The sequence below is a fragment of the Piliocolobus tephrosceles genome, chromosome 17, assembly GCF_002776525.5.
Source record: "Piliocolobus tephrosceles isolate RC106 chromosome 17, ASM277652v3, whole genome shotgun sequence".
Lineage (NCBI taxonomy): Eukaryota > Metazoa > Chordata > Mammalia > Primates > Cercopithecidae > Piliocolobus > Piliocolobus tephrosceles.
The window spans coordinates 62767691-62795147 of NC_045450.1; positions in this window are offsets into that span (position 1 = coordinate 62767691).

Here is a 27457-nt window from a genome sequence, read left to right on the forward strand (position 1 = left end):
ACAGGTAACCCTAAGAAATAATTCCTACAAGGAGAAAAGTCTGAAGTGCCAATCAGCAGCCATTTGGTGACGGTGGGTAGATCTAATGCTACAGAAAAGTTGTGTCCAGCAGAACCCAATTCCATAGGAATCCAAACTCCCAGGCTGGTGGGCAGCAGTGCTGGGGACAAGCTCACTGCCGAGTCGGTCTGGAAGACCCCACTGGAAGATCTCATGGTGACATCGACCATGTAACTGCATTGTCATAGATGGCATTCACACTGGCAGAGAGGCTGCAGCTCTGTCACCCACAAGCAACCAGCCCACTCGCCACACAAGACAGTAGCAGCAGCTTCAGCAAAGCCAGAACCTTGTTCGAGTCCTGGGTGGTGGCTTGTGGGAGTAGGAGTGGGACTTATATTTTGGAGTCTGGTTTGTTTCCTTCTTTAGTTTCTTCTCCTGATCCACTTCACTGCTTTGAAGGTACCTTTCCCCCTCCTGAGGTTCCTTAGCTCGTTGCTTGGCCTCAGGTTTCTCTGCCTCTCCTGCTTCTAAACCCACCTGCACGGCCTTTACTTCTTGTGACACCTCGCATGCGTGCTGCTTACACTGCCTCTTGTCCAAGCAATCACCTGCCACCTTGACCAGGACGGGATCCAGGGAGTTACCTTACAGTTCCAGACACTTCAGGTTCTTGAGCTAAGCAGACAAGCAGTGTGACCAGCCTGCTGAGGAGAACCAGGTGCTGGAGGTTGACTAGATTGCTCAAGTGTGTGGGCAACTGTTACAGCCCATTTTTTCTTCTCCCCTCTGCCCTGCCATCAAGACAGTCTGTCATCCAGGCTTAAGTGTAGTGGTGCAATCACGGCTTACTGCAGCCTTGACCTCCTAGGCTCAAGCCATCCTCCTGCTTAGCCTCCTGAGTAGCTGGGACCACAGGTGCATACCACGTCCAGCCTTTTTTTTGTGGGGCGGGGCGGTAGAGACAGGGTCTCATTGTGTTGCCAACTCCTGGCCTCAAGCGATCCTCCCACTGCCTGCAGATTGTTCTTAATCTAGCCTCTCCAGGCATGTGAGGCCACGCAGATTCAACAGTGAAGCCTCAGATTTCTTGCAGAACAGATCCGGCATGGGGGCCTTTGGAAGGGCAGCCAGCTGCTTGAGGACCTTCATTCAGGTTGTCCAGGCTCAGGTCCAGTTCATTGTCTCCTGCTTGTCAGAGGCTCCCGCGCCCTTGCTAACAGCCTCGGTCATGTTGACACTGGCTAAGTGGGCTCAGCTCCAAGGTTCCCAGGCATGGGGGAGGGGAGCTGAAATGCCTTTGTCAGTTCTGTGGCCCCCACCCAACTCACAATGCCTGTGCCTTCCACCCTGAGCCCCAGGCCTCACTCCCACTGGTGCCACAAGGACGACCGGGATCAGGATTTTTCATTTTGCCATCCACGTGTAGCACCAGAGAGTCCCCTGACTGATGTTAGGTATCAACCCAGGACCACTGAAAATCAGAAAGAAATCAAGAAGTGGAGATGAGTGAAAAAGCGGAGGTTTTTATACAAATTCTCCATTTGGTTGAATTATAATAGAAAGCCCATCAGGAAAGCTTGCGCTCTCCTCCATAAGGCACACACACAGGCACATATGCAAACTACTTCACAGTTTTAGGGGCCTTGTAAACTCCAGTTTATAATCCCCTATTTTAATCCATTTAAAGCTCTCAGTCTAAACCTTGTAGCTGTGAGACATTCCTCATCTCATTATGGACTTCTGGTAAAACAGGTGCAAATGGTTCAATTGCACTGGTTTACGGAGACTCACCTGTGTCATTCTAAGGTAGATCCAAACTCCCAGAGTACCAAGATTTATATGCTTGCCATGCTGTCCCATCTTATAATTTTGAGACGAATCTCACTTTATCAACACACTGCAGCCTTGACCATCCAGGCTCAAGGATCCTCCCACCTTGGCCTTCACAGTAACTGGGACCGCAGGTGTGTAACGCACCTACCTAATTTTTATTTATAGTGGTTAGGTCTTGCTGTATTGCCCAGGCTGGCCTCTAATTCCTAAGGTGGTCCTCCTGCCCCAGCCTCCCAAAGTGCTGGGATTACAGGTGTGAGCCACTATGCCTACCAGAGGCTATTTTCTATTCCATTTTATTCATCCAATCCATTCTAAGAATGAAGGTTGAGTAGTAGCTCATAATGACCAGTCATTTCTGCCTCTGGAAACCTGTTTACAGAGCTCTCACCCAGGTGGCTTCCAAGATATATGGCCAGGGTGACCTTCCCACCCAACTGCACAATGGCACCTTGACAGGCTGAATCGTCAGCATAGGAAGTGTGAGGGACTACAACTTCTGTAAATCAATTTGTGTAATGCAATGAACATGCCTTGGCACTAACCCAGAAGTGCTCCAGCTTTGGACAAAACATTGATCATTTCAAATGAAATCGATCAAAGAATCCATTATCCTCTCTCTTCTAGAAACTGATCCGTCATCTCACACACATTAGGCGAAAACCGGAGTTGCCCAAACAGAGATGACATATATATTAGCCACTCACAAGCCGGACAAAAGAGAGCCAAACCTTTCATTGCAAAATTTACTTAGCTCACCCACTTTATCTGAAGTGTCTTTTTGAAGTGTCACGTTTTCGGCCTCACAAACTGTCTAGAAACCACAGACGTTTACATAGTCCAAAGAAAATGAGGGTTTGTCAGTCTGGCTTCCACATTTGTCTTGACAGAAGTCCTTGAGACAACTGTCTTTGGGAGTGTCCTTCGCCTTAAACATCAGCACTGTAGAAACTAGATTTTATTTGGTCTCCAGACAGCCCCCTAAGGTAGCGAAAGCCTATAGACCATCAACATAAAAATCAACCAAATAAGGAATTTTGAGTTCAGGGACAAATTCGATTTTGAAATGTTTGGACGTCACTGGTCTTTAGCAGGATGTCTGCAAAGGATAAATGGGTTACTTATGCCTGGGCAGCCTGACCCTCAATGTATGGCTTGTGGTAAGACTTGAGGCTCTCACAGACTCACAACTCAGGAAGTACCGATCCGTCTCTGGGGAAGAGAGAAGGACCAGAGATCGAGTCTGCTTATCTATGGCCAATAATTTAAATCAGTTCCACCTAGATAATAAAACCTCTATTTAAAATGCCTGAACATTGAGATTTGGGCTGAGTGTGGTGGCTCACACCTGTAATCTCAGCACTTTGGGAGGCCAAGGCAGGAGAATGGCTTCAGGCCAGTAGCTCGAGGCTACAGTAAGCCAAGATCTCAAACCATTGCGCTCCAGCCTAGGTGATGAACAAGACTTTGTCCCAAAAGAAACTGGGAGAGCTTCCATGTGAGTGAACACATTGAGATATTGAGATGGTAAAGCACATGGAGAGAACATGAAAACTCCACATCCTCCCACCTCCATGCCTTGTCCTGTACATCTCTTCCCACTAGCTGTTCCTGAATTAATATCCTTATCATAAACAAAGGTAAGTAAATATTTTCCTCAGTTTTGAGATTCATGACCTAGAGGAGGGGAAGAGGTCATGGAAACCCCCCAAATTTGTAACTGACTGGGCACAAGTGTGGGTAACTTGGGCACCCCATTTTGCAGGTAGTGTCTAAGAGGAGCATACTTATGGGACTTAGCCCTTAACCTGTGCAGTCTGCACTAAATCTGGATGGTTAGTACCAGAACGAATTGAATCGTTTGGCGCCCCATTGATGTCCCAGAGTTAGCAAACATTTCAGAGACATGTGCAAGCTGTCACAGCGGTTCAGCCCTTTCTCATCTACCTGTGTTGTCTGTACCATTTTCTCTCTGCAGCGATAAGGGCCTCGACTCTCATCTTTGGCCAGGCATCTTCTCCATCTTCCCTGCTGGGTCTGAGGAGGGGCAGCAGCATTAAAGCTTTCATGTGTTTTACACCACATATGGCCGAGTCCTCTGAACGTTATTCATTTTATAGGAAGAAAAATGTCTCTTATTTCTGGAATAAAAAGCAATTCACTAAACTGATACAGCCCTGAGCAGAGGGAGACTAGGGTGTGAGCATATTTTCCCCCTGCTTCTTGCTGGCCCACGATGTATATAGATGCAGGCAGCCAGACTGAAGGAACTTAGCTACCACAGGGACTAGGCAAACCTGGGCAGACGCCAGCATGAGCACCCTCCAGGGAAGGCAGACCCACCCTTTTCAGCACTCAGCTTCTCTGGGGACACCTGGACTTGTAATACTTGGTGCAATTCTTTCACTCCCCATTCAGTATCGCCAACCAAGACGCCACCCAGTCCTGGGAAACCTACCTGGTTCTAGTGCCCAGCTCCAGGTCAGAACCCAGCCCTCTCCTCTCAGATCCACACAAGGCAATTGTGCAGTTTTTCCTTTTCTGAAACAGTCGCGCTCTGTCAACCAGGCTAGAGTATAGTGGTACGATCTCAGCTCACTGCAATCTCCGCCTCCCGGGTTCAAGCAATTCTCTGCCTCAGCCTCCTGAGTAGCTGGGACTACAGGCACCTGCCACCACTCCCGGCTAGTTTTTGTGTTTTTAGTAGAGACAGGGTTTCACCATCTTAGCCAGGCTGATCTTGAACTCCTGACTTCGTGATCCACCTGTCTCAGCCTCCCAAAGTGCTGGGATTACAGGCATGAACCACTGTGCCCAGCTAGCTTTTCCTTTTAAAATCCTCAAATCAGAAAGGATCTGATTATATTCCATTCTTAAACAGTAGAGGCTATCTCCTTCCAAGAGAGTTGCAGGGCTAAAACAGTCATAGATAATACGTAAGCAAATAACTGTGGTTCTGTTCCAACAAAGCTTTAGTAAAACAGGGAGCGGGCAGATTTAACCTACAAACCATGGATCGCCCACCTTGGGTCTACATGGAAGCCCAGATGACTGCCTTTATTTCATTCTGTTTATTATTGAGGTAGATCTGGGGCTTTTCCTTCACTGGTATTTAATGATCCATGCTGAATGTCAAAGTACTGCTCAGTTAAAATTCTATGTATTTCACGGATTCTATTTTTCTCCCTTTGGTCTTATATATATGTGCTTGATCTATTGCATGGTTTATACATACACACAAAAAAACCCTTCCTTAGTCACTGAACATTTGGGTTTTTTAGTAAAGCAGCTCTAATATGACAATTGTTTTTGATAATTGAGAGTTTTGCGCTCTCTGTTGCCCAGGCTGGAGTGCAACAGTGTGATCTCTGCTCACCGCAATCTCTGCCTCCCAGGTTCAAGCAATTCTCCTGCCTCAGCCTCTCGAGCAGCTGTGAATACAGGCATGCACCACCATGCCCAGCTAATTTTGTATTTAGTAGAGACGGCGTTTCTCCATGTTGGACAGCCTGGTCTTGAACTCCCAACCTCAAGTGACCCACCCACCTAGGTCTCCCAAAGAGCTGGGATTACAGACATGAGCTACTATACCTGGCCATAATTGGTTATTCTTAATAAACGCCCTCACTTTGGTAAACAAGATCCTATAAATGCATACACTCAGAACATCTAAAGATTGTTGGTCATTGTATCAACGTAATAGTTTTCCATCAAAGGTAACTACATTTTAAAATTCTGTTTTGCATAATTTCAGAGTACAAAGATTGCTCTTTTGAGTACTTCTATAAAAAAGGTATCCTAAAGCAAGGCAGCACATGCCTCAAGCTTTTTCAGAAGACTTTTTATAAAGATGGGTCTCACTGTCTTGCCCAGGCTGGCCTTCAACTTCTGACCTCAAACAGTCCTCTGGTCTCAGCCTCCCAAAGCACAGTTCTTTTTGATCCAGAACTACTCAGCAGTAGGCTGGGCACGGTGGCTCACACGCCTGTAATTCCAGCACTTTGGGAGGCCGAGGCAGGCAAATCACCTGAGTTGGGAGTTCGAGACCAGCCTGACCAATATGGAGAAACCCTGTCTCTACTAAAGATACAAAATTAGCCAGGCGTGGTAACACATGCCTGTAATCCCAGCTACTAGGGAGACCGAGGCAGGAGAATCGTTTGAACCTGGGAGGCAGAGATTGTGCTGAGCTGAGATTGTATCCATTGTACTCCAGCCTGGGTGACAAGAGTGAAATGCCATCTCAAAAACAACAACAACAACAACAACAACAACAAAAGACACCTCAGCAGTTTAAGGAATTCGTAGCTAAGCCAAATCATGGCCTTAAAGAACGAACCGCTTCGGTCCCTCAGAAGTCAGTCACACACTCCCAGTAGGGATGGCTTCTGTCTCTCCATTTTGCCAACTCGGGCTGTGCCTTACATACTTCTAGAGAATGTTGTGAAGATTAAACAATCACAAATACCAGGGAAGTATGGTCAGTCATTTGGTGTATGCTTGATTGCAGCTGAAGAGTAAATTGGAAGGAGTATAGTCCTTGGTCTCAAACTCCCACCTCTTGTGCTGGGCTCTGCCACAGATTTGCTGAATGGAAACGTCAGCATCTTTCTGCCTGTTTTCTCATCTCTCCATCAGGCTAACAGGACTAGATCTGATGTTCTTGAACACCTCAGTCTTAGCCATCTATTTTACTGAAACTCTCCTAGTGGCCCCTCCCATGTTATCCATCATCTGGGAGCAATGTTTCTCAAACTTTTTTCCCCCCCATTATCACTCCCCTGCCTCACACCAAGGAGCTTTTTTACATTTTCTGATTGCAACCCTCTTTTTGTAATCTTCTCCTGTGGTAGTATCTTCCATAATTACAAGATTACATACTATTACGTAATTGTTACATTTTGTAAGACTATTGAAACTAGGGAATTGAGTATCAAACTTGGGATGAAATGCAAAAAAAAAAAAAAAAAAAAAAAACACTAGTAAAATGACACATTCCATGTTTTCAGATTTGCCCAACCGTATCACACAAAGGCAGCTAAGCGTGGTTTCTGCCCATGAAGGCTTATAGACTTATAAGGTTTACCACAGTTCAAAAAAGTCCCTTATATACTGTGGTTTATGAGAAATACATGAAAGAAAATGCTAACTCCAATAATATTTTCTTAATCTTTCATTCAAAAAACAATCCACTATGATGTTGAAGGAGTTGTAAGAGAAGTAAAAGTATATTTAATATCTAGACCAATTCCAGGTAATATATGTGCCTATTTCACTCTCAGTCACACAACTGCACACCCAAGTGTGGACCATGCAGTGACTTCCTTTTAAAAGCTACACTGAGTTAAAGAAAAAAAATTCCTCATGACACTCGTTAAAGAACAGGAAAGCAGACTTTATATAGGACAATTGCAATAGGTATAGGAACCACTCCAGTGGTGTTTTGCAGTCAAGACTGAGCTCAACTCCTAATACAAGAAAAAAAGGGGGGATTTATAGTCAAGGATCTATCCCTCGACTCCCCAATGGGGAAGAAGTCAGAGGATGAGAAATTACTCACAGAAAACACCTAGGGTCAGCCGGGCACAATGGCTCATCTATAATACCAGCACTTCGGGAGATGGAGGTGAGCAGATTACTTGAGGTCAGGAACTCGAGACTAGCCTGGCCAACATGGCAAAACCCTCTCTACTAAAAATACAAACGTTAGCCAGGTGTAATGTCACACACCTGTAATCCCAGCTATTGGAGAAGCTGAGGCGTAAGCATTGCATGAACCCGGGAAGCGGAGGTTGCAGTGAGCCGAGATCGCACCACTGCACGCCAGCATAGGCAATAAAGCGAGACTCCATCTCAAAAAAAAAAAAAAAAAAAAAAATTCAGGGTAAGCATATTTTGCATAAACCTAACACAATTCTTGCTGAAAGCAGACCAGACTAAGTATCACCTACGGACAGTGGAGGAGCAAAGACCACATCAAATTCCAGGATGGGGGATTCTGGCAAACTGACTTAGCAAGATTCCTGCCCAAATTGAGTAACACAGAGATGAAAACGGAAGCCCAAAAGTCAGGGCCTAGGTGGAAAGGGTTTAGACAAGCCCGATTAAAGTTTGATCAAAAAAAGAACCTTTGTCAACAAAGAGAAAAACAACAAAGGTAACTCCACAGTGGAGAATCTTGGTTTACGACAGCCTCAACCTCCCAGGTTCAAGCAATCATCCCATCTCAGCTTCTCAAATAGCTAAAACTACCAGCATGCACCACCAGACCCAACTAATTTAAAATGTGTCGTTCTAACTAGCTGCCCAGGTGATACAAATCCTGCTGGTTCATGACCGCACTGAAAAGAATCTACGTATGCTTCTTAAAAAAAACCAGTATCACAGAAACCATTGCAAGTAAGACTCCTTCTGCTCCAATCTTCCACGGCCTGACATTGGGAATGAGCTTGCTGACGTTTACTGGAGTTCTCCTGGAATATCCCCTACTCTTCCGACAATGCTACTATGTAATGTTTTACTGCTTAGTATCTGTGTAGCTGGCACAACTGTTTAAGTTTAGGCAATTTTTAAACTTCAGGAAAGCAAAGTAGAGAAGAGATAAGATCAACACTACATTGTCTACCTCTTACTAGGTTTGTGAGTTAACTGTCCTAATAATCTTTTTAAGTGACTATTTCTATTCTACAAGTCAGGAAATTTTGGCACATTCTTTTCCTTCTAAGCTAAAGGTGCACAGAGTGAGTGGGGCAGACAGATTCAAGTTTTCCTGTTTACAACCAACCAAAAAATAAGTCAAACAAGCAAAGAAAATAGCAAGTATTTTTTACTCCCCTCAATTCCCTTTGCTCTTATTGACCCTACTGCAAATTTGCTATGTCTTCTCTAGCTAGAACTGGCTATAGTTGTTTGTCGTTAGCTAGTTCGTAGTTTTACATTCTCGCTTTTTAAGCATTTTTAGTATTCTTTCATAAACACTCTGAAGTCAGGATGTTCAAAAACAATTTTAAAGCAAAATACAGCTCCTATCTGTAGTACATTCCCTTTACACACCCTCAACGCCCTCTTTTTCAAATCAAAGCAGTACAAAACAATACCCTTTGGATTACCCTTTATATACGCTAGGCCTTGGGAGTGGGGGAAAAGGTTGTCCTTTAGCCCCAGCTGATTTCAGTTAAGCATCTTAAGGTAAAAGTGATACTCCACCTGTACCTCTTTAACTGTGAACGAATTAGAGCAGGGCACCTCGTTCGTCTCCAGGTCTTCTATCCAACCCTTCTCAAACGGTTTCGCGAGAGAATGAACCCCTGTACCCCTTGTAAGACTTAGAGAAATGTATCAGACCCCTCCCTTGGAGACTGATTCATTCAGAGTGGGGTGGAGCCTAGAATCCGGTATCCGCTCCATCGCCCCAACTCCACGAGCTCTAGGGCCCCAGCAATTTGGAAATCTTGTTTTTTATTTTTTCTTTTAGTGTAACTAGAGGTCTCATTATGTTGCCCGGGTTGGACTCCAACTCCTGGGCACGAGCGTTTCTCTTACTGTGACCTCCCAAAGTGCTGAGATTACAGGCATGAGCCACCTCACCTGGCCTTCGTTTTTTTTTTTTTTAATCGAACTATTCAGTGAGTTATGTTCCAGGTTGAGCATCCCTACATCCAAAATACTTCAAACTTTAAAACTTTTTGAGTGCCAACACGACGCCATAAGTGAAAAATTCCATAGCTGACCTCCTATGATGAATCATATGTTTCATGCACAAAATTATTTAAAATATTTTATAAAATTAGCTTCAGGCTATGTGTATAAAGTGTATATGAGACATAAATAAATTTCATGTTTAGACTTGGGTCCTATCCCCGCGATATCTCATTAAATATGTGCAAATATTCCAAAATCGAAAAAAGAAAAAAATGAAAAAACAAAAACTGAAACCCTTCTGGTCCCAAGCATTTCCGATTAGAAATATTCCACCTGTACCTCTTTAACCGCCAGCGAATTAGAACAGGGCACGTTGTTTGTCTCCAGGTCTTCTCTCCAACCCTTCTCAAATGGTTTCGTGAGAGAATGAACCCGTATACCCCTTGTAAGACTTAAAGGAAGAGGAAAGAAGCACGCGAAGCGTCTTCACAGGTTTATTCTCCAAAATAAACGGGGCCTCTGGCCAGTTTCGGTCAGGAGCAGTCCCTTTGACAGACTACAGATATTTAAGGGTTTAGGAAGCAGAGAGCTTATTGTAGGCTCAGCATGTTTCTGTGTGAGGGAAAGTTGATTACAGCGTTGGTCAGAGGGAAGGCTATCTCAGGGCTGGCATGTTTCTGGTTGGAGGGGGGTTTACCTTAGGGCTGGCATGTTTCTGGTTATGCTGACAGCCGTTAGGCTGATGTTTTGGAGCTAGATTGAGGCTTTGTTTGTTTGTTTAATCAAGAGAAACTTAAAATGGCAGTGTTTGTCCAAAATGGCGATGCTCCTGCTCTGTCAATGCAGTTCCTATAGTTATGAAAAGGACGAGGGGTGGCGTGTTCTTTCTGGCTAGTTCCTGCTGAGGGTGCCTTGGAGAGTTTTCTAGTTTTGGAGAGTGAACCTGTCTTTGACTGTTAAGCCACTTGTCGTGTTTCTTTCCTCTTTCTTTAACTCTTACACCCTTAAGTACGAAATGAATTAACTTCTTCCCTACATATCTAGGGTACCATCACTGTGCCATCCTTGGGAGGAATGAGAAAATAGTCACTGCAGTAATTTTCTGGAGGGCTAATTTTTCCTGTGGGACACTGATGGAGAAAGGCTATAGCCCAATGACTAGAAAAAGGCCTGGAATGGAGTTCACGCCCTCAGAGCTCGTGCAGGACCCATCTATGAACTACACGCATATTGACTCTTTATCCTCACATCAACCCTGGGAGGCAGACACTGTTAATAACCTCATTTTATGCATGAGGAAACTGTTGCATTGTTAAAGCTTAATCAGCTTTATTTGTTCCTCATCGCTGCTGTCACAAATTGCCACAAACTCACTGACTTCACATAACACGAAGTTATTATCTTATGGTTTGGGAGATCAGACGTTCAAAGTTGGTCTCCTTGGGCTAAAATCAAGGTGTCAGTGGAGTTGGTTCCTTCTGAAATTCTGAGGGGAGAATTTGTTTCCTTGCCTTTTTCTTTTCTTTTTAATTTTGAGATGGAGTGTTACTCTGTCAGGATGGGGTGCAGTGATGTCATCTTGGCTCACTGTAACCTCTGCCTCCTGGATTCAAGCAATTCTCATGCCTTAGCCTCCCAAGTAGCTGGGATTATAGGTGTGTGCCACCATGCCTGACTAATTTTGGTATTTTTAGTACAGACAGGATTTCACCATGTTGGCCAGGCTGATCTCAAACTCCTGACCTCAGGTAATCTGCCAACCTCAGCCTCCAAAGTGCTGGGATTATAGGTGTGAACCACTGTACCCGGCCTTCTTTGCTTTTTTCAACTCGTAGAGGCCTCCCGAATCATTTAGGTAATAATGCCTTCCTTGATGCACTCCAACTTCTTGTTGTTATTTGTTTCTAAAAAGCAGTTCTGTAACTCTCAACCCAGAGATATTAAATGTGTTTATAGGCATAGTATTCGTAAATGAAGTAAATTGTCATGTCCTCTTTAAGGACAAACTTCCAGAGATTTGAATATAAATTTCCATATGTGTTATCGATTGTTGTGTAACAAATGGCCCCCACAAATTAGTAGCTTAAAACAGCATTTATGATGTCACAGTTTTTGCCTTTTCATTACCTTTCTGTACAGACCTATGTAGACAACTTTTGTATATGCATATAGAATAGCTTTTTTGAGTGTATACAGCTGTGTATAAAAGCAGCTGATATTAGTCTTGTGTCAACTGGATTTTTTTCACTTGTGCATTTGCTACATTTTTCAGGACGTTGATTAAAGTTGTACGTGCTTAGTGTGTGAGAAAAAAACTGCTTCTGTCTCTGGGCCTCTCACAAAGTGGCCGTTAAGATGTTGGCAAGGGCTGTAGTCATCTCAAGACTTAACTGGAGTCCTTGTGTACATGAATGTGCAGGGTGTGACTCAGTTTCCAAATTCACTCATGTGGCTCTTGGCAGAAGACATAAGTTCCTTGCTACATGGGCCTCTCTATCGGACAGCTCACTTTGTGACACCTGACTTTTTTCAGAGGAAGTGAGCAAAGAGCCCGAGAGGTGGAGGACCCAAGATTGAAGCCACAGCCTTTTTTTTTTTTTTTTGGAGACAGAGTTTTGCTCTTGTAGCCTAGGCTTGAGTGCGATGGCGTGGTCTCGGCTCACTGCAAGCTCCACCTCCTCAGTACAAGCAATTCTCCTGCCTCAGCCTCCTGAGTAGCTGCCACAGACTTCTTATGACTTAATCTTGGATGTGCTATCCCATTTCTTCTCCATATTCTTCACATAAGAAGAATGTCAGTCAGTCCAGCCCACATGCAAGAAGACGGGATTTCAAGGGCATGAATACCAGGGGTAGGGTCACTGGAGGACACATTGGAGGCTGTCTTTTTTATACCCTTTGATCATTAAGTCAGGGATGTCCTTAATGAACATGCAGCATTATTAAGATTCTAGACTAAATGGCTCAAATGCATATTGGATTCTTCTTCTGAGCTTATTTATTTAGATAAAAATTATTAAGAATAAAATATATTGGGAGAAAAAAAAGAAAAGGAGGAAAGGAGGAAATTATCTTTAATTCCCCCACACTAACATACATTTTTATTTTTATCTTTAGTTCTTATTCAAATATATAAATATTTTTACATGATTATAATTATTTTTACAGTCTTTTGTGTCCATTTTTTAAATACTTGGCATCATACTACAAAGCATCAACCACATTTCTAGACAATCTTCATAATTCTTATTTTATTTTATTTTATTTTTTGTTGAAATGGAGTCTCACTCTGTCACCCAGGCTGGAGTGCAGTTGTGCGATCTCGGCTCACTACAACCTTCACCTCCTGGGTTCAAATGATTCTCCTACCTCAGCCTCCCAAGTAGCTGGGATTACAGGCTTGCACTATCAGCATGCCTGGCTAATTTTTGTATTTTTTTAGTAGAGATGGTATTTCGCCATGTTGGCCAGGCTGGTCTCGAACTCCTGACCCCAAGTGATCCGCCCGCCCTCGGCCTCCCAAAGTGCTGGGATTACATGTGTGAGCCACCGTGCCTGGTAGCACCATCATTTTAACACACTAGAGGTCTTCATTATCGCAAAATTACTCGTTCTCTTAAAGTAAGACCTTACATCCTCCTAAAATGTAATCAAACTTTTATTATAAATAGATGAAAAGCTGTAGCTATAAACTATGAGAATAAGTTTATTTTATATTTATCCAAATGCAGTTCAAAATAGCAACTTCACTGAATCTTAGAAATAAAATGAATAAAATGTCAATTTTTTGGAGGAGATGGTTCATTTTTTCTACAAAACTGTGTGACAGCATTGCAGACCTTACCCTTCACAATTGACTTGAACATTAACATCATAAAGAGGGTCCTGTTTACAAAAGAATAGTCAAGAACTTCATGAATTTTTAACATTGGGTTTTTTCTAACCCTTTAATCCAAATACAGTTTTTAAGTGTCCATCATCGTCCTTTATCCAACTCAACTGTTAGTTTTCTTCTGTGACGTCCTTTGCCTATAAATGAAGCAGTTCTCTGAAATCATCCAAATTGATTTTATGAAAGCCCACACTTTTGGAAAGATTTGTAATTCTGCTTTGCAATCTATTTACATTGACTGTACTTGCATTGTATTGCTAAATGTTGCTTATCAGTTATCAATCAAAAAGGTACTGCTAATGGTCAGGGATAAATCAGAAGTTACTGTCAATAACGAAGATATGTTTTATGGGTATTTTATTGGTGAGAAATTCATTACTGAGCAATTTCATTTCATGTTTTAATTCTCCTGATTGTAATATGGTGACTCTGGAGACTCAAATATTAAATATTGGTGTAAAGACATCCTCTTGTCGTTCAATCTTGTCTACATTTTGAGCACGAGAAGTCTTTTTACATGTATAATGATAGTCCCAATAGTAATAATACAACGGTTACTTTCTATTTAGTGTTCTATTCTGTGCCAAGCATTGGATAATATTGATGAAAAGGTTAACCACTGTAATGTAGTATAAGGGCTTATGTATTAAAATGAATATGATGAATCAGTGAATAGTGCAGGAAAAGGTATTTGGGAAAATATAACATAGTCAGACAACTTAGCTTCAATATGCATTAAACATTTTTATTTTTCCTTTCTCTTGGGTTTCAAGATGTAACCTTGAGGTAAACTGCAGAAGCCTTTCCTTATCCTTAAAATAGACTCCACGGCCCTCCCATTCTCGCTCCCTTCACATTTATCTAACTGTATGCCAGCATCTAATTATGTGTCGTCTTAGAAGTTCTAGGAGCTAATCTTGAAACAGACCAAGCCTGGAGACCCAGTTGCAAAGTTGCACAGATGGCTTCAAGCTGGCGAATTAACAACCCTGCCATTGTTGAGAGGACATCAGCCTGATGTCCAGGTGGACTGGGACCCAAGATGGCCACCAGAACAAGACACGAGGACATTGTACTCAGCCCAATTCTTGCATGCTTTTCTTATCAAGTTTTCCCTTTTTAAAACCCCTGCCTTCCCCCTCAACCACAACTGAAGCAGTTACCTTGGATAGAAATCCAACTGCTTCCCCTTCAATAGTTTTGGTTAATAAAGTCACTTTCTTTCTACCAGAGCTTGCTCTTGTTAATTGAACTCTGCAAATGGCGAGCACCTGGACCTGCATTCTATTACAATAATACGGAGGAGACTTTTATTAGGTAAAAATTATAAGAGGCCATTGTTTTGGACTAAGCTCCTGCACTAGGCCCCAACAGAACTGATTAAAAATCAAAATGGAGTCACTCATGTTAAAGTTACATGTCACCAAACCTAAACTAAGTTTTTGACCATCTTAGAAATCCAGAGAAGGAAAAATAGCCAATTTCCCAAACAGGCCAGTTTAATTCTTCAATTTTTCTATTGTTCTGTCTTCTTGTACATGCCTTTCAAGAAAAAGTAACTTTGACAAGTAGTGAATACACTCTGTATATGCTCTGTTCTTGGTTTCTGTTTTCTGCGGCCTCACTGTCTTCCAAGGCCAGCCTCCTCTGCTTGGCTCACTGGAACACTTACTCTATCTTATGGAACAAAGTGTTGCCCTATCCTACAATCATCAGGTCAGTTGAGATCTTTAAACTTAATTTGTTGTAATTTTGGTTTTTGACAATTCAAATTGTTTAAATCTCGAGAAAAGAAGATTAAGATGAATGAAGAATAAAGCTCAAAATCATCCAACAGCAGCAGAGGGCTCAAGTGAGATAAACTGCCTTGGATAGGGGCCCATCCTCATGTTCCTACTGTATGAATGAAAAGTCCATCTAGGCCAGGGGCAGTTACTCACTCCTGTAATCCTAGCGCTTCGGGAGGCCGAGATGGGCGGATCACTTCAGGTCAGGAGTTCGAGACCAGCCTGGCCAACATGATGAAGCACCCGTCTCTACTAAAAATACAAAAATTAGCCAGGCATGGTGGCGCATGCCTGTAATCTCAGCTACTCTGGAGTCTGGGGCAGAAGATACCGCTTGAACCTGGCAAGCGGAGGTTGTAGTGAGCCGAGATCACACCACTGCACTCCAGCCTGGGCAACAGAGTGAGACTTTGTTTAAAAAAAGAGAGAACAAAATTGTCCACCTGCAAATGAGGCAGCACAACTAGAGATGTACTGATACACGGTCATGTTAGCTTTGCCTGGGGAGCCAAGAGGGATTTGGTGGGGGGAGATTTATTCAAGAAAAAGTGAGGAACTCATTGCTGTAATTAAAACTGGTTGCAGCCAGGCATGGTGGTTCACACATGTAATCCCAGTTACTTGGGAGGACTGCTTGAGGCCCAGAGTTCCAGACCAGCCTGGAACTCCAGACCCTGTCTCAAAAAAAAAAAAAAAAAAAAAAATTAATTAGGTGGACATAGTGGTTCCTGCCTATAATCCCAGTTATTCCAGAAGTGGAAGGATCACTTAAGTTCCACAAGTCGAGGCTGCAGGGAGCTGTAGCCGTAATCACGCCACTGCAACTCCAGCCCTCCAACCTAGATGACAGAGTCAGACCTGGTCTCTTAAAAATACAAAACAAAACAGAAAAACAAAAACTGGTTGAATCAAGTTTCCCAAGAAGCTAGTTTAGACTCATTGTTTTTGCAGATGTAGGCAAGGTAAATAAGCAAGGCATTTTCAAGAATAGTTTTTCTTGGCTGGACATGGTGGCTCACGCCTGTAATCCCAGCACTTTGGGAGGTCGAGGTGGGTGGATCAACTGAGGTCAGGAGGTCAAGACCAGCCTGGCCAACATGGTGAAAGCCTGTCTCTACAAAACTACAAAGCATTAGCTGGGCATGGTGGTGGGCACCTCTAACCCCAGCTACTTGGGAGACTTAGGATAATTGCTTGAACTTAGGAGGCGGAGGTTGCAGTGAGCTGGGATGTGCCATTGCACTCCAGCCTGGGCAACAAGAGCAAAACTCTGTCTCAAAATAGAATAGGGTAGAGTAGAGTAGAATAGAATAAGTTTTTCTCACCAGTTCTACCTAGAGTCAGAGCTGCATAAAAGGAACCCTAAAGCTGGGAAGTGGGAGATGATAGTCATTTTCTTGGCCTATGGGTTTTGATTAACGGACTTGTTTTGCTTGCAGTTGTGGCCATTTGCTGCCTTGATTGCTGTTCTGGCCTTTGGTGCCCCAGATAGTGCAAAGCCCACCTGAAGGAGTTAGGAGCAGTAGAATGAATGTGACCCCCTGGAAACCATGGTGTACTTTACATACGCAATTTCAATTACCCTGCTTAGCAGGTGGTAGTGTTCTACAGAGGAAGAAACTAAGGTAGTGGAAGGTTAAATTGCCTACAGCCATGCTGCTGATTAAATATTGACTCAGGGATATAACCCAGGTAGGCTAACCTTGAAAGCAATCGTTCCTGAAAAAGACTGAATTGTCTCCTGCTAACTGTGAGTCAAGGGCACCTGTTAAGATAATCTGGGAAAGTTGCCCTTTCCAATACATATAAATATATTTTTTTAAAGTCACATTGAAAAAGTAGGAGTTATAGGAAAAAAAAACCAATTATTGCAAAGTAATTTTTTTCAATCAAAATGAATCCACATTTCTCTTTTGTATGCCAGAATAACTCACTCGGTCTCTCTCAATCTGTCTCTCTTTGTCTCTCTCTCTTTCTCTCTCTCTCTCTGTGTGTGTGTGTGTGTGTGTGTGTGTGTGTGTGTGTGTGTATGTTTAACAGGCATCATCAAAGCAGCTGAGTTCCCCTCTACGCATGCAATTCTGGTCATTGATCTGCCAGTTCAAGGAGGGATGCCTGAGTTAACACCGTTATGGCTGAAGTGGGGACATCCTTTGCCCTGTGCTTCTCAGAGAAGTGATTCTCGGAAACCAGACAAAGGAAAAATAACTGGAAGAGAAGGCCACTTGAAATTGTGTGAGAATAAAGTGAAGAACCGTTCACTCATTCATTCATGTGTTCTTTCAGCAAACAGGACACCAGCGAGTAGGGCCTTCCCGAACCACCCGCTCTAAAAAAGCCTCTCAAATGTTGATTACCAGAGGCTAAGAAGAGTAGTGGGGGGCTAGGATGGAGGTGATGATGGTTAATGGATATGAAAAAAATAGAATGAATAAGACTGACCATTTGATAGCACAACAAGGCAATGATAGTCCATAGTAACTTACATTTTAAAATAACTTAAAGGAGGCCAGGCGCGGTGGCTCAAGCCTGTAATCCCAGCACTTTGGGAGGCCGAGACGGGCGGATCACGAGGTCAGGAGATCGAGACCATCCTGGCTAACCCGGTGAAACCCCGTCTCTACTAAAAAATACAAAAAAACTAGCCGGGCGAGGTGGCGGGCGCCTGTAGTCCCAGCTACTGGGGAGGCTGAGGCAGGAGAATGGCGTAAACCCGGGAGGCGGAGCTTGCAGTGAGCCAAGATCTGGTCACTGCACTCCAGCCTGGGCGACAGAGCGAGACTCCGTCTCAAATAAAATAAAATAAAATAAAATAAAATAACTTAAAGGGTATAATTGGCTTGTTTGTAACTCAAAGGATAAATGCTTGTGAGAAGGGATACCCCATTCTCTATGATGTGCTTATTTCACACTGCATGCCTGTACCAAAACATCTCATAAATACATACACCTACTATGTACCCATGACAATTAAAAATAGAAAAAGAGGTCATAAATAAAACCACTGCTTTGGGTAATTAAAAAAAAAAAGTCCTCAGGTGGTTCTCCACCTCTGAACCCTGTTCAGTTCTTCATAGCACATTTCACAATCTGGTGATGTATTTGTCTGTCTGATGAATTATCTGTCTGCTTTTCTGGACTGCAAACTCCAAAATCATAGGGATTGTGTCTGTTTGGTTCAGTGTCCGTCTTCAGGACTGAACAGTGTCTGGAACTTAATAAGCATGGTGCTCAGCTAATATGAGCTGATGAGTAAATGAGAAAGGCAGTGGATGGCTTCTGGAGAGAGGGAGGTGAAAACCTTTTTCCTGCATGTTGTGATTCTCTAATGAGGTCTTCGGATGTTGCTAGGATCTAGCAGCCTATTATTTCAAGGAACATTCTTACTAAGGAGATGCTTAATTTAAAAATCTTTATTTCCACCTGGTGAGCAGTCTACCATTCAAGACTTCAGGGCTAGGGCAAGCTAGCTTTGGCCTACTACTTGGGGAGCTGTCTGAGATAAATACGTCTCAGATCCTTGGCTAGAGGTGCTGGGGAAGGAGGTGGGATTTGGATTGAGTGTTCAAGACTTACTGGGAATTTTGGGTCAGTCGGACAGGGACAAGTTGGCATTTAAAGGGGCAGAGTTTCTGGAATGGGCTCCAACAGGTCTTGACTGAGGTCCCCAAAATTGTGCCTTTTTATCAAGAGAGGGTATTCACTCTCTTGTCCAGGCTGGAGTGCAGTGGTACAATCACAGCTAACTGCAGCCTTGAACTCCTGAGCTCAAGCCATCCTCTTGCCTCAGTCTCCCGGTAGCTGGGACTACAGGCACATGCTACCACACCCAGCTAATTGTCTTATTTTTAAAGTAGAGACAAGGTCTCCCTTTGTTGCCCAGGCTGGTCTTGAACTCCTGGCCTCAAATAATCTCTCCACCTCGACCTCCCAAAGAGCGGGGATTACAGGCGTGAGCCACTGTGCCTGGCCCAAACTTGCATTTCTAACAAGCTCCACCGTGATGCAGATGTTGTGGGGTCAGGAGACTATGCTTTGAAAACCAGTGATGTAGTCAGAAGATCTCAGCTTGGTTTTTGGGAGCTCATCGTCCTTACAGGGTTGCTGTGAAGTCTAAAGGGACCAGTACAGTGTTCTCTCATTTAATAACCTATCACCTCACCTGAAACAGGAGAAGGGCTTTTTCAAGGTTCACGATTTTTATTAATCAGAGCAAGATAATGACTGTGAAACCAGAAAGAGAAAGAATGTGCTGCTTGCAGTACAAGAGTCAATCTTTTGTTCATTTATGTGACGAATCATCTTCGAGCTCCCCTTTCTCCAGGGTGGACTTGAGTATCACCTTCCCATCGATGTCTTCCCTTGCCACCTGTGTTTACATTTAGAAGCCTGTCTCTAAAACTCACTACCTCCTCTTCTTTCCTTATTGTTTTCCATAGCGCTCATTTCCCAACACAGTGTAGATTTCCTGTGTTTATTGTGCCTACTTTCTGAATCGCCTGCTAACGTTTCAGCTCTATAAGGTCCGAGACTTGTATTCATATCGTTTACTGTGGTCATCTCAGCACTGAGAATGGTGTGTGGCACATAGTAGGTGCTTACAGTGAGTTGAATAGTGGCCCCCCCCAAAATACACGTCCACATCCTAAGCTCTAGAACCTGTAAATGTGATCTTACTTGGGGGGAAAGAAAAGATCTTTCAGGATATTATTAAGAGTCTTGAGATGCTCTCACGCTGGATTACCTGAGTGGGCCTTAAATCTAATGACAAGTATCTTTTTAAGCAACAGAAAGGGAAAAGCCATTAAGATGGAAGTAGAGATTGCGGTGATGTGACCGTGGGCCCTTGAGCCACAAGAGGCTGTAAGAGGCAAGGAAAGATCACCCCCTACAGCCTTCAGAGGGAGCAGAGTGTGGCCTTGTTGATACCTTAATTTCAGACTGACTTCTGACTTTCAGAACTATGAGAAAATAAATGAGTTGTAAGCTGCCCAATTTGTGACCATTTGTGAGGCTAACTCAAGGACACTAACATGTTCAATAATTTGGTAGTATGAATGAACGAGTAAACCAATGAGCTCCCAGTGTGTGGCAGGCACTGCACTGGGTACTGAACACATAATGATAAACAAGACAGACAAGAGCAGTGTCATCTTGGAGATACAATTCTAGAGGGGGAGACAGACAACAAAACTGCAAATGATGAATAACTTATCAGTGGTATTTCTCATAATGCTTTCCTATGAAAGAAATAAACAGGGTGACGAAGGTATTTGAAATGACAAGAGGAATGCGGAGCTGGTGAATAGTGCTGTTTCCTGAATATTTCCAACTGCCTGCCTTCTGGGTACTTCATAGGATTGTGCTTCCTCGTCCCCTTGTGGTTGGGTAGGGCTATGAAACTTGTTCTCACCAATGCTTTCTGAATAGAAGTGACAGCTCATTTAATTGCCATTGTGAGAGCCTCCAGAGCTCTCTTTCTTTATGCCATGGCAATTAGCAACCAGCATCGCTTGAAAGAGTAGCTGTTCCACCATGCTGGGTTCCAGAGGCAGTAAATGTGGGGCAAAGCTCCCAGACAGCACCCAAGGTTCATGAGCACGAGTGGGAAACAAATCTTTGTGTAGTTATAATCTCCTAAGATTTGGGGCTGTTTGTTACTACAGCATAACCTTGCTTATGCTAACTGTTATAGGTGCTTAGGGAAAGCATCTCCGATGAATTAACATTGGGTTTGTGATCTGAATTGTGAAAAGGATCCAGTCATGTGAAGACTAGGAAGAGAGCTTTTCAGGCAGAGGGAACAGGTGCCAAGTCCCCAAGATAGGAAATGGCTTGGGGTGTTCTGGGAACTGATGAGACACCAAGGGATAAAGTATAGTGAGTGAGGGGGGAATGCACGAACCAAGTCAGAGACATAAACAGAGGCCAGATCAACCACAGCTTTATAAGCCATAGTCAAGGTTTTTTCTTTTTCTTTTCTTTTTTTAAGAGCTGGGGTCTCACTCTGTTGCCCAGGCTGGAGTACAGTGGCACAACCATAGCTCATTGCAGCCTCAAATCCTGGGCTCATGCAATCTTCCTTAAGTCCCTCAAGTAGCTGGAACTACAATGTTCACCACCACATGTGGCTAATTTTTTAAATTTTTTTATAGAAATGGAGTCTCAGGCTGAGCACAGGGTCTCATGCCTGCAATCTCAGCACTTTGGGAAGCTGAGGTGGGTGGATGAGAAGGTCAGGAATTCGAGACCAGACTGACCAACATAGTGAAACCCTGTCTCTACTAAAAATAAAAAAATTGGCCAGGCGTGGTGGTGCACTCCTGTAATCTCAGGTACTCAGGAGGCTGAGGCAGGAGAATCACTTGAACCCAGGGGGCGGAGGTTGCAGTGAGCCAAGATTGCGCCACTGCACTCCAGCCTGGGCAGCAGAGTGAGACTCCATCTCAAACAAACAAACAAACAAACAAACAAAAACACAATAAAAGAAATGGAGTCTCACTTTGTTGCCCAGTTTGGTCTCAAGCTCCTAGCCTCCAGTGATCCTCCCACCTGGTCTTCCCAAAGTACTAGGATTATAGGCATGAACCACTGCTCCCAACTCCAAAAGTCTGTATTTTATCTGAAGCACAATGGTAAGCAGTTTTAAGAAAGGCAGGACATAATCTAAATTATGGGATCTCTCTGCTGGGAGAAGAAACTCGACAAGAGGCTACTGAGAGTGAGGGTTTGGATGGGGGGCTTGGACTAGAGATGAGGTGGAAGGAATGGAGAGACTGGACACTTTAGATTCAAAAGGCATTTTGGGACAGAATCGGCAGGGTCAAGCTTGCCTGCAGGGTGTGTAGCTTTGGTAGCTGGGAGTATGGTGGTGCCATTTCCCAACAGGGAAGTTTGGAGAAGACTGGCCTCCTATGGGCTGCCGCACTGCGTAGTGCTGGAGGGGCAGCCTTACCCCAGAGGCAGGGCAGGGCCAGGGATGTGACCTGGAAGAGGACACTAACTGGTCAAACGGTTACCTTGGGCTGCTGACCATTGCCTCCCTCTAAATAACAATTGGCACTTTTAAGCCGGGCACAGTGGCTCACACCTGTAATCCCAGCGCTTTGGTAGGCTGAGGTGGGTGGATCACCGAGGTCAGGAGTTTGAGACCAGCCTGGCCAACATGGTGAAACCCCGTCTCTACCAAAAATACAAAAATTAGCCAGGCATGGTGGTGGGCATCTGTAGTACCAGCTACTCAGAAGGCTGAGGCAGGAAAATCGCTTGAATCCGGGAGGCAGAGGTTGCAGTGAGCCAAGATCGTGCCACTGCATTCCAGCCTAGGCGACAAGAGCAAAACTCTGTCTCAAAAACAAACACAAACAAAAAAACAAAATAAACAAGCAAGTTCACTTTTTAGTGCCATCTAAGGTTTTCACATTTCTTAATGCCCTGACTTTCCTAAATCAATAATGAAAAAAAAAGTTCTTTTTTCTTTTTAAGACAGAGACTCACTCTGTCAGCCAGGCTAGAGCGCAGTGGTACAATCAGGACTCACTGTAACCTCTGCCTCCTGGATTCAAGTGATCCTCCCATCTCAGCCTCTCAAGTAGCTTAGACTATAGGGGGGAACCACCTATAAAAAAAACACTAATTTTTATAGTTTTTGTAGAGATGGGTATTTGTCGTGTTGCCCAGGCTGGTCTCAAACTCTCGGACTCAAGAGATCCACCCACCTTGGCCTCCTATTATTGTTATATGGTAAATATTTTAACTTGGTATATTGTAATGTTCACCTTCTTTTGGTTTTTATATTAGTCACTAAATGTGTGTAATCTGACTTCTTTTAAACTTCTGAAAATAAGGCCATTAATATATGATTTATAATGAAAGTGAGCATGAGGCCCCTTTTTTTTACTTTTTATCTGCAGTGAATTACTGACTTCAGTGGATTTAATCAGCACTCTATTGCCATCTGAGTGACCCTGAAAGGAATATTTTTAAGGCAAATTGCACATTTCTTCCATGGTTACACACAGTGTTTGGATACCAGTATTTCTTCTAATGAGTTTCTACACGTTACTAGCCTATTGATGCAGAGTGAGGGTGGATGGCAGGCATTCTCGGGTGCTTATAAAACTCCCCTTCTCACCCCGGCATCAGCACACACACCGGCACACACATGCACACACACCCAGCATCTTTTGTGCCAACACAGTCATGACTGCATTCATGGGCCAGGACAGCGGTAAAACTGGGCCCCTTCCTGGACTCAAGGCTGAGTCTGGTTTAGTCTAAAGTGATCATCAGGATGCCACCACCCTTGCCAATGATCAAGGATGGGTGTGTTGCAAAATTCTGGCCAATGAGGAGTGTACTGGGAAATTTCCTTCATTCTTGAACAACAGTACAAGGAAGGAATGTTTTTCTGCTCCTAGATGTAATCTTCTCCCCTTTTCCAAGGCCGGTTTATCGGACCCATGAATGGAGCCAGCTGATGCCCTGAAGAGAATAGCAGAATGAAAAGATTAAAAAAGCCTGGATTAACCAGGCATGGTGCTGCGCGCCTGTCATCCCAGCTACGTGGGAGGCTGAGGCAGGAGAAACACTTGAGCCTAGGAGTTTGAGGTTGCAGTGAACAATGATCATGCCATGGCAGTCCAGCCTGAATGACAGAGCAAGGCCCTGTGTATAAAAAAGAAAAGAGTCAGGGTTCTGGAATTAACCAGCCCTGAAACCACTCTATGTCAGGAGTTCTGATTATAAGAAATACTTTTGTCCTAACTGTATAAGCCACTTCTAGTTGTAGCTGGCTAACCTGCATCTCAGAGCAGAACATGCCAGGTGATAGAGTATTTGCATCATTTCAAAGTTCTCTTCAGAAAGCAGTCATTCAGCGAGTATTCACTGAGCACCTATTATTTGCCAGGCACTTTACTAGGTACTGGGGATTACAGTGATTACTAAGACATGGGTCCCTGTCTAATGTCACTAACATTTTGTTGGGTGAAACAGACATTAAATGACTAATGCACTTAAAACAATTTATTCAACTAAAATAAAGATAAATGCTATAAGGAGACATATAGGGTACTAAATAAACCATAGCTAAAGTGCTGGAGGGCCTGTGAAGGCTTTCAGGGGAACCTGTATTTGTGCTGAGCCTTGTGGGATGAGGCTCAGGTCCTGACTAGGGCCAGGAGGAATGGGTTGCCTTGAATGAGTTGGACTAATGGTGAATTAATTCCTATGGCAGGGCACACATTAGTGCATTCTCATACTGCTATAAAGAAATACCTGAGACTGGGTAATTTATAAAGCAAAGAGGTTTCATTGACTCATAGTTCCACAGGCTTTACAGGAAGCATGATGCTGGCATCTGTTCAGCTTCTAGGGAGACTTCAGGAAACTTACAATCATGGCAGAAGGCAAAGGGAACGTGGACACTTCATAAGGCCAGAGGACGAGCAAGGATGGGGCGGGACGAGTTCTACACACTTTTAGACAAACAGATCTTGCGAGAACTTACTCACTATCGCGAGAACAGCACCAGGAGATGATGCTAAACCATTCATGAAGGATCTGCCCCCATGATCCAATCACCTGCCACCAGGTCCCACCTCCAATATTGGGGATTACATTCAACTTGAGATTTGGGTGGGGACACAGATCCAAACCACATCAGGTCACATTGCTGCCAGACAAATTCAGGGCTCTGTTTGCAACGACTCAGGGAAATAGCTATGAGCAGGTATCGCAGAGAGTCTGCACTAGTATGAGTCTTAGTTGACCAGCAGAAGCCCTTCATCTCAAAAGTCCCTGTCATTTGCCAACAGAGGAGCCTGTTTCTTCCTAAAGACTCCGAGGCCAGTATCCCTTGTAGAATACATTTTTAGGTTACCCCTAAATTCATTTTTTTTCTTCTTGTTTTACCTCTTGCAGATATAACGGAGATGTATTCTTTATTGGGTGTGGGTGACTTTTTTTCTTTCCTGGAATAATGTCTATCAGTGTCTACAAGAGCCAATTTCTCAGATCAATCACCTCAAACATTTAATGGACATGTGCACCACATCCCCCAGCTAATCCACAAAATCTTTAAAATTCTGTATCCAGTTAATCCATATGTAAGAAAATTTAGGTGACTTCTTCATCTAAGGTCTGCCAAAAATAGTCTTAGCTAGATTAAGTTGTTCTGACTGTATTGTCTGAATTTAATAAAAATCTAACTATCTTTACTTTTTATATAATGGGATAACAAATTCAGAAGCCTCTCTGGGGATGGGAGTAGGAAAGGGAGTGTAATTGTGTGCGGGAGGCAGTGAGGTAGATAGAACAAATCTGTCGTCTTCAGCAGATGATAAATGTTTCAGACAGGCGTGGTGGCTCATGCTGCTCATCTCAGCACTTTGTGTGGTTGAGGCAGGAGGATCACTTGAGCCCAGGAGTTTGAGACCAGCCTGGACAACATAGCGAGACCCTGTCTCTCCAAAATAAAAAAATTAGTTGAGTGTGGTGGTGTATACCTGTAATCCCAGCTACTTGGGAAGCTGAGGTGGGAGGATCACTCAAGTCTGGGAGGTCAAGGCTGCAGTAGCCACTGCACTCCAGCCTGTGTGACAGTGTGATACCCTACTTCACCAACCCAAAAACACAGATTATAAATTTTTTAAGGGCAAGGACCACATTGGAAGAGGCAACTTAACATGATGACTAAAACTTAGGGCTTTGGGCTCGCTTTGGCAGCACATGTAATAAAATTGAAATGATACACAGAAGATTAGCGTGTCCCCCTGCAGAGGGGGGAAAAAAAGAGTTGGGGCCTGGTTTCAAAGGCAAGTTCTGCTACTTACTGTGTGATCTCTGGAAAGTTACTTAACCTCTCTGTGTCTCAGCTCATCTCTATAATGAGAATAGAAACAGCAGCACACACTTCATAGGATTGTGCTTTTGTAGGAAAGAGTCAGAAACAAACAATTTTGTTTATATAAAATGTATGTAAAATATCAACCTCTTTTGCATCAGGTTGCACTTTGGCAGTCTGATGAATCCTATAGACCCCTTCTCAGGATCATATGTTTAAATGCATAAAATAAAATACATGGATGACCAAAAAGTTTATGGAATTAAATACTGTTATCAAGATGTTTTCAAAACTTTTTTTTTTTTTTTTTTTGAGACGGAGTCTCACTCTGTCGCCCAGGCTGGAGTGCAGTGGCCGGATCTCAGCTCACTACAAGCTCCGCCTCCCGGGTTTACGCCATTCTCCTGCCTCAGCCTCCTGAGTAGCTGGGACTACAGGCGCCCGCCACCGCGCCCGGCCAGTTTTTTGTATTTTTTAGTAGAGACGGGGTTTCACCATGTTAGCCAGGATGGTCTCGATCTCCCGACCTCGTGATCCGCCCATCTCGGCCTCCCAAAGTGCTGGGATTACAGGCCTTGAGCCACCGCGCCCGGCCTCAAAACTTATTATACAGAATACATGGGCTTCTTTAATACTTCATGAACAAGATCTGGAAGCAAGTCTAATAGCTTACATAATGTCAGGAAACAATGAGCATAAACAATACTTTGGGATTTCTGCAACAACTGTAATGTCATTTAAAAATATCCATGACTTTTACTGCTGACAAAGCCATAGGTGCCGCAGTGGAAGAAAGTGCTACATTTCAGTTTGAGGTTAATCAAAACAGAATTGTAATTTTTCTCCCCAAATCTCAGATTAAGAATCCAGGTATAGGCTGGGCGCGGTGGCTCATGCCTGTAATCCCAGCACTTTGGGAGGCTGAGGTGAGTGGATCACTTGGGGTCAGAAGTTCAAGATCAGACTTGCCAACATGGTGAAATCCCATCTCTACTAAAAATACAAAGATTAGCTAGGCATGGTGGCAGGCACCTGTAATCCCAGCTACTCTGGAGGCTGAGGCAGGAGAATCGCTTGAACTGGGGAGGCGGAGGTTGCAGTGAGCCGAGATGGCACCACTGCACTCCAGCGTGGGCAACAGAGCGAGACTTTGTATCAAAAGAAAAAAAAAAAAAGATTGCACCATATGCATTTTTAAATTATTAGTCCTTTGCAAACAAAATTTTAAATAACTGTTTAATCATTACTTCCACCTTCCACCACCAATTGTAAGAAATTTAGTTAGCTTCCTGAGTTCTTGTTAAAATCATGCTGAGAAAATATTTTTGTCAGTCTGCATGATGGATTTCCTGAAGCAGAGAGCCAGGTTCTCAACTCTCTTGCTTTCTTCTCATAGGTAACGAAGACCATCTTCCACCAAGCCTTCCACACATACAAGATGGACATAGACCCCGA